General features: G+C 47.9%; 2 pseudogenes; both read right to left on the bottom strand.

Annotated features, from left to right (window-relative positions):
- Positions 1-1060: 1060 nt before the first annotated feature.
- LOC144164128 (uncharacterized) lies at positions 1061-2628 on the bottom strand (annotated as a pseudogene).
- A 25-nt stretch (positions 2629-2653) lies between these two features.
- Positions 2654-4647, bottom strand: LOC144163928 (uncharacterized; annotated as a pseudogene).
- Positions 4648-7628: the final 2981 nt, after the last annotated feature.

Below are 7628 nucleotides of genomic sequence, written 5' to 3'. Positions count from 1 at the left end.
TTCGTTCGAAACGCCTCTCTGGATTGTTTTGATGTTTAACAAAATGTATGCGACAAACCCGGGCATCCCGTTCAGTGCGTTTTGTGCGATTGCACGAAAGAAGTTCCGCGGGACTTCAACGTTGTCTTAATGGAACGTACTGAGGTAAGAGTACTCATGCCGTGCTCTGGCCGTGTTGCATTCAATACTAACGGTAAAGCGTTTGTTTACAATTGTTTGGATAGTCGTAAAATCTAAAAGCAATCCGGCACTCCGCTCACAGATCAGCCGGCGAGTCATTTCGCAAAACAGTAGACAGATGGCGCAGTATGAATTAGCGTGCCGCTACGCAAAACTGATCAAATGCTCTACTAAAACTCCGCTCCTGGTGTTTACTTAGCGGGACGCAAAAATGTAGCGTTTAGCGTGCGCAAAGGCAACAAACGCTGTACTAAAACTCTTTATTAACGCGCCTAAACTACGCCGTAGTGGGGCGCTCCCGATTAATTTTGACCACCTGGGGATCTCTACCACGCGCCGAAGTCTCGAACAAACGGGGAGTCTCCCTCAGAAAAGCGGCCGCTGCGACCAGAAATTAAACCCGCGTCCTTGAGCTCAGCAGCACAACGCTTTAGCCATGCACCAAGCCACTGCAGCGAGTGGCAAGAGAACTTTTGCCTTTATGGCCCCTGTTCGCGTGGTTCCAGCCACCACGAGTAGTAATTAAAATATTAGTACTATTAGCAACATTGCAGCAGCCACGAGTTATGAAATACAGCTTGAAGTTTCCAATACGAAAACTACCACCCAACAACCCGAAACTTAACAGAATTGAAGATTGTCATTGAGCATTTATTGCAGCGTAAAAAATTCAAACTTCAAAAATCACACTTTTTGAAAATTCAGCACATATTCCCATCTATTGGAGCGAAGCAAGGAGTAAAAACCTAATTTAACAACCAGTCACATTTCCGTAGAAAAACAAAAAAACGCATACGAGCACAGAGCTTTTACACTCCAATACAGTATGCATGACGGTGCGTGTACAAGGCTAGGTCACCTTTCTGAACTGCAGACGTTTTCATTGGCATCGCCTCACTTTCAGAAGTTTTTGTTTTAAGTGCGAATGCACTTCTTTAGCGAGCCTGAATCGTCCGCCGCCGTCCGCACAGCGACAGCTGCGGGTGCGCGCGCACCTCGTCTTCCTCGTCTTCCCTAGCAACGGGGGGAGATGGGTGCGCGCTGCCTGGCCGCTGACATGGCACATACCCACGTGGGGGATTCGCCAGGAATCGGGCGTGAGAAGGGCTAATGCACCCGCTTAAAGGAGTACTGACACGAAATTTCAAAGCTCAGATCCGCTCGAGCAATCAAGTACAACGACAACACAAATAGGTGTCTGTGAATAAATGCATCTTTCTTTCTTTGTAGTTGTGTGTGTGTGTGTGGTCTCTCTTTCGCGAACATTACCGAACCGCGCAAATTCAACTCGTGCATTCGCACTTTCACATTCTTCCCCTCGGGGAAATGCTGGGAATTTTTTGCCTCTGAGCGCTCCTGTTCATGTTTTTTGCTTTTGCAAAAAAGTGCAATCGGGTCAGGGCATAGACCTTAATTAGGTTCCTCGTAACATTCCTTCCGTGTTCGTTCCACCACACTTCTTTCAGGTGAGCCCCGTGCAAAAACTGCAAAAATTCCACCAGGCTTCCTGCATGAAGCTCATTTCTGCTGAAGAAACCAGTAAAGGTGTTTCCAAGATTCTTAACGAGCTCCTCGACCGGCTTGGAAGGCTAAATTAACCCAGAATGACTAAATTCACGTGTGAAACGAGCATTCTCATTGCACTCTGCTTGCACAGGCAAAATACAAAGAAAATAAGCGCATTCAATGCACGAAGACCTTTTGAGAGATTTTCTCACAACATAGCCCGCTATTTAAAATACATGGTGGCTGTCACTGTGCTTTTCAATGCACCTTTTGTGATCCAGCAGCCCTTGTGTTCGCAGCACATATTCTGCACGTCCCAAGTTGCTATCATCGAAAATCTCGTCAATTACCACTTATATGTGGGCTGGCTTCTCTCTACCAAGGTCAGATGGCCCCAAAAGTGCCGTGACAACTTTTTCGGGAGAGTTCCTATTCTTAAGGGACCGTGCTAGGCTGTAGAATGAGACACTGTTGATTATTATCAAGAACAGCTCCTGTGATGGATAGTCATTGGATCCTAAAGACTGCCTTACAATCCCGAAGACATTTTCCATTTTGTCTTAGCTTAAATTAGCCGTTAAGAAACATTTAAAGCCAATAGAGCTACTCAAGTAGCAAAGAAGGGACAGCGTGCTTTTCAAAGTAATACGCAGCCCACGGGCAGTTCCTTTGCCTCAAGAACCCGCCACCATGTTCAGCAGCGGGTTATTCCCACTTGGCCAGAAATTCAATAAAATCGCCAAGAAACTGCGCACTCGGTGAGTTTGGTTGGAGGCCCTTCGGTTGTGTTCAAGAAGACATGACAAAAATTACCTTTTCCTTGAGCTTTACAAGCTCTTCTGTAGGTTGGACTGCTCGGAATGTTTTTTGAAGTGTTCATTATAGGAAAAAGCCCTTTAGGACTTCCTTACTGAACAACTGAAAAGCTACGTTCACGCGCATTCGTAATCCAAATTGGCCTACCTTTGATCACAAACAGTTTCCATAAACTTCGATACCAAGGAGCCCCATGACTGGTCCAGTAGTCGACGACAAGGCCACACTTCTCAGCCAGAATTGTGGCGTCCAGAAGACTTTTCGAAAGAGTGTTCGCATTCACGTTTCCTTCGAAGCGAAAACCCGTAGGATCTCGGTCCAGTTCCCTAGAAAATGAAATAAATAGGCTTTGTTAAGTACAAATTTGCGAATAGAATTGCTTGTGCAGTACAATTTAATTCCAAATTATAAAATATTCAAACAATAAAAGGATATACTATCACCCCGAGCTCTACACAGAACTTACCCTTGAAAGGCTGACACATGATGGCAAGGCCGTGGTCACTCACTGTAGTCTCGTTGCTTTCAGTAAATGGGTCAAGGTCCACAAGGCCGCTCAATTCTCCAGAGGTCTTGACACTCATGTTCTGTGAGAGTTTGAGTTCATCGAACACAAGACCACCACGGCAGCTGTGTGCACCCATGACTTCAGTCTTCTTGTGCAGTGTCTCGAAAACCCTGGCATTAAAATCAAATGAACTCCTAAAGTCGGCCATATGTCAGTCTCAACGGGACTTCCTAGGCAGAGCCAGTATCTCATGCCTCCTCACGTACTCATGAAGGTTGGGGCTCTGCATGTGCATTAGTATACACTCCAAAACCTAGAGCTGGTCGTACACCGTGCCCCTGGTCGACTTTCTGGAGGCAGCATCAAAGCACGTTTTCACATAAGAACGGAAAGTTGGGCTAGTTGGTATGTGTTCATCTTGGTGGAAAACAAAAGCGCTCCCAAAACCGGGACGAAGGAAGACGTAGACAGCACGGCGCTTACGTGCTGTCTACGTAAGCGCCGTGCTGCTGTCTACGTCTTCCTTCGTCCCTGTTTTTTGAGCGCTTTTGTTTTCCACAAACATGTTGTCACAGCCAAGCGTTGTTTGGGACACAGACCGTCGATCTTGGCGATATTCTGGTCCATTCTCCTAATGTCTTCCAGGCTTCTGCGTGCCTCTGTCAGCTTTCTTTTCGTTCGGAACAACTCTAGCGACTTTCTCGCCAACCGCTGTTTGATGCTTGTGCTGCGTTTCTTCTTCAGCCTGTACATTTAATTCTGCACAATATTCCTATTGTATTTACAGGACAAACAGGGTTTCCCGTCGGGGCTGGTCACCTGGCAATTCTTTGCGAAGTGGGCTGCACCAAACTTCATGCACTGGCCAATTACTACTGGCTCAATGCCACACCCTGGGCAAAGTTTCAGTCTGTCGGCCTTCTTCAGCGCCTTGGCAGCGGCACACTCGTTATTTGCGAGCCGCTCATCTGTCTTAATGGCGCGGCAGAACACGGTTCAAAGAAATGAGTTTTCTTTCGCCGCAGTGGCTTCTGTACACGCTGAAATCGTTAAGTGTTTCATAACACGCAAGTCGCCCGGTTCTGAGCTCGTGTGCCAGGGGAAACACACGGCTGTAGGCTCACTTGGCAAGACAACCTTGCTGCACAATGGGGACGGCAAAATGATGTCTCCAAGCAGCTTGGGTGGCTGCGGCGATTCATTCAGGTAGACATCCATCTCGACGACTACAGCAAAATCGGTGTTGGAAGCACTTCGTTTCGTCGGTGCGCCTTCAGTGTTACCTAAGTCTCTAGCTTTCCTTTTTTCGGCAACTTGTTCGTGAAATACGAGGGAGCATCAGGGAATATTGTAGGAACGGCGCCCTCCTTAAGCGCTGGACGTTCACGACCAAGTTGCACAGTTTCCCCATTGATTACGTGCGTAAACGTTTTCCGGATAAATAGTTCATCGAAGTGTCGCGAACAGACAACACAGGTGTCATCCAGAACTTTGTCCTCCCGCTTGATATTTCTTGCCCATTCCTTCAAGCGAGAAGGGTCGGTTGGAGCACAAAACAACGATACCCTTTGTGTTGACGACTTCCACCCACCTTTACAAAGCGCCACGAAACTCGTTCTTGCCTTTTTAGATGGCATTGTGGCGCACAACGGTTCAAAACTTTGCCTTACATCGTGTCTTCGCACACACGGAAGAAACAAGGAGCACAGGAACAACGCACGTGCTAACCACACCGAAAGAAGGTAGACGTTTACGCGCCCTCGACTGCTGTTCCAGCGGCCACAGACAGCGCGCCACCGACACCAAGCGCCACCACCCCGCCGCCGTTCCACTCATCCAAACAGCTTTCATCGGCGCCGGGGCAAGAGACGCCCGCTCCTGACACTAGGAAAACCTTCTAGCCTCTATACCGTCAAACCCGGTTATAGCGAACTTCAATATTTATGACGAGTAGTTTGATATATCCAAAAGTTCAAAATAGCCGAACCCGCCTAAAACGTGTTTTTGTTACGTGTTTGCATTAAGCGGAACCCTCCCCCCTCATCTTGTCATCCCCGCATGCAGAAACGAACATAATAAAGTATGCCATTACCACACACAAAACTATATATTTATTTCAAGTAATAAAGCCAATTTCCGCTGTAGCTACCTACTTTCCCAAAAAGCAGTGATTCTTGTTTTCAATTTCGTTGTGGCGGCGTCTACTAGCGCAGCATACATAAGACATCTTTTGTATCGGTTGCCATCCGTTTCCTTGAATATCGAAGCAATTATAGTGGAGCATATTGACTGCCGAAAGCGCTTCATTAAGCATCGGACGGCTTCCACCCGCGACATCCTCCGCCTCTTCGATACTTCCAGCAGCGTGAGCAGCCACTGTGACATCGGTGACGGTGTCGGCGTCCAAAGGGCTCACAGTGAAAACAACGTCATTGTTGACATTCAGGCAATCCTCGAAGGGCACTCCGTTCAGCACAACATCGGGAAAGTTGGCGAGCTCTTCTCAGATTTCATCAACGCTTCCATATTGGTACGGACTAGCTGACTGCAAGGGTTTAATCATGTGACAGGCTCGTCGGAAACAGTTACTGAAAGTGCCGGGACTCACATCGCTCTATGGGAGGCTCAACATCTCCATCGCAGACAATCAACATCTCAATCACCGTTCCGAGACCATGCATTTTGGCGGCACTTCTAGGCGCGCCGAGTTCGACATATCAGATGTGAACTTCGATATAAGGAATATGTTTCATATGCATTTTCGTAACTGATCTTTTTTATGTTCGATATATAGTATAATTCGCTCTATCAGGGTTCGTTATAATAGGGTTTGATTGTAGTTATGTTCTACGGTGAAGAACGTGGCGGTGCCGATGACTAGAGGCGGCAGGAGATAGCTTACGCCCGAAACGAGGTCTTACTGCCCGCGCTTCGCTTCACCGGCACACCGCTCACTCGTGGTCCGGACACCGTACTGGCTTCTCCCAGCGGCGTCCAGGGCTGTCGTCGGCCTACACAGCGATAGACAGAATCTTGGAAGGAAGCGGCGGGGACGGACCTCGGGAATACACCGCGAGGGCGCCGTCCTGCTGTCGTTTTCGCCGACTGCTTCCAAGCTGCTCCTTCCTTCTTGTCCTTCTTCTTTCCTGCAGGGCCGTTGCTTTGGCAAGCGCTACACCATTGGCTCGGCGGATTGGCCACCACACTGCACTTGCCCTTCACTACAAACGTATTCCCTGGTTCCTTTAAGAGGAACATTTTGCTGGCTGCAGATGTTCACGACAAATAAGCACGGAAAGTTTACTGTGGTATTGCGGCACTACATATCCAGTAGAGATAAAAACACCGACGTTCCGAAAGTTTTCTCTCTCCCATTCCCAACTTACATACTTTTGCATTAGCGTGTCTCCTCCCAATTTTGAACTGTGTTGTTCACTTCTTTATTGCTCATTCGACGTCTTCGTAGAAACCACCAGCGGTTTCAACATCTTCGCAAGTTGGCACGCAGGCCTGTACTACCTTTAACCTGTATTCCTTGTTTAACTTGATCATTACCGCTGCGACGCTTTCCTTGTGCTTTTCCCTCTTCTTCCAACTTAATCCAGACCTCTAATATCCCACTCACTGATCGAGAGCTCCTATAGTAGTGCATCTGAGCTTTCCCTTGATAGGAAAGGTCCCGGTGTACACTGTTGCCGTGTTGAAGACCCATATACAGTCAAACGCGTTTATAGCGAAGTGCAATATGCGCCATGATTAGTTCGATCTATCCAGTAGTTCGATATAGCCGAGCCCGACTATAACAAGTTTCTTGTTACGAGTTCGCAATACGTGGTAATCCCCCTGCCATCCCCGCACCGCAGAAACGAACGAAATAAAGTATATCATTACCATACACGAAACAATCGATTTATTGCAAATAATAAAGCTACTTTGCACCTTAACGCCTTGCCTGCCTACTTCCAAAAAAAGCGGTGATTTTAGTTTTCCCTTTGGTTTAAGCCGCGTCCACCAGCACAGCATTTTTTACACGCGACATTGTTTGCACCAGTTCGAGTCCGTGTCCTTCAATATCGAGAAATATTGGCGGAGGACATCGGCTGCCGAAAGCACTTCATTCAGCCTTGGACGGCTTCCACTCGCGACATTCTCTGCCTCCTCGGTGCTGTTCATCATTATTACGACGGTGCTGCTGACGGTATCCGCGTCTGAGGGGCTTGCAGTGACGGCAACGTCGTCGTCGACACTCAGGAAATCTTCGAAAGACAGTCCTTCCGACAAGCATCAGGAAGGTAGGCGAGCTGCCGTCTTGGTCTGGACTCAGTGACTGGGCGGGTTTCCTCGTGCGTTCCGCGCGTCGGAAACAGTTCCGGAAAGTGTCTGGCGTCATGTCACTCCATACGAGGCGCAATGTCGCAGTAGGGGCCTTTGCTCATTGTTCGCGGCCAATCAACATCTCAATCGCCGGTCAGAGACCATGCGTTTTGGTGGCCATTCTAGGCACGCCGAGTTCGATATATCATATGTGAACTTCGATATAAGGAATATGTTTGGCGTGTATTTCCGTAGATGATTTATTTTTCTTCGATGTATAGCATAATTCGCTGTAACCGGGTTC

The sequence above is a fragment of the Haemaphysalis longicornis genome, unplaced genomic scaffold (genome assembly GCF_048455015.1).
Source record: "Haemaphysalis longicornis isolate Haplotype H1 unplaced genomic scaffold, Haemaphysalis longicornis Haplotype H1 scaffold_13, whole genome shotgun sequence".
Taxonomy (NCBI): domain Eukaryota; kingdom Metazoa; phylum Arthropoda; class Arachnida; order Ixodida; family Ixodidae; genus Haemaphysalis; species Haemaphysalis longicornis.
Note: the sequence above shows the minus strand (reverse complement) of the source record. Positions and strands in the feature narration are given on the sequence as shown.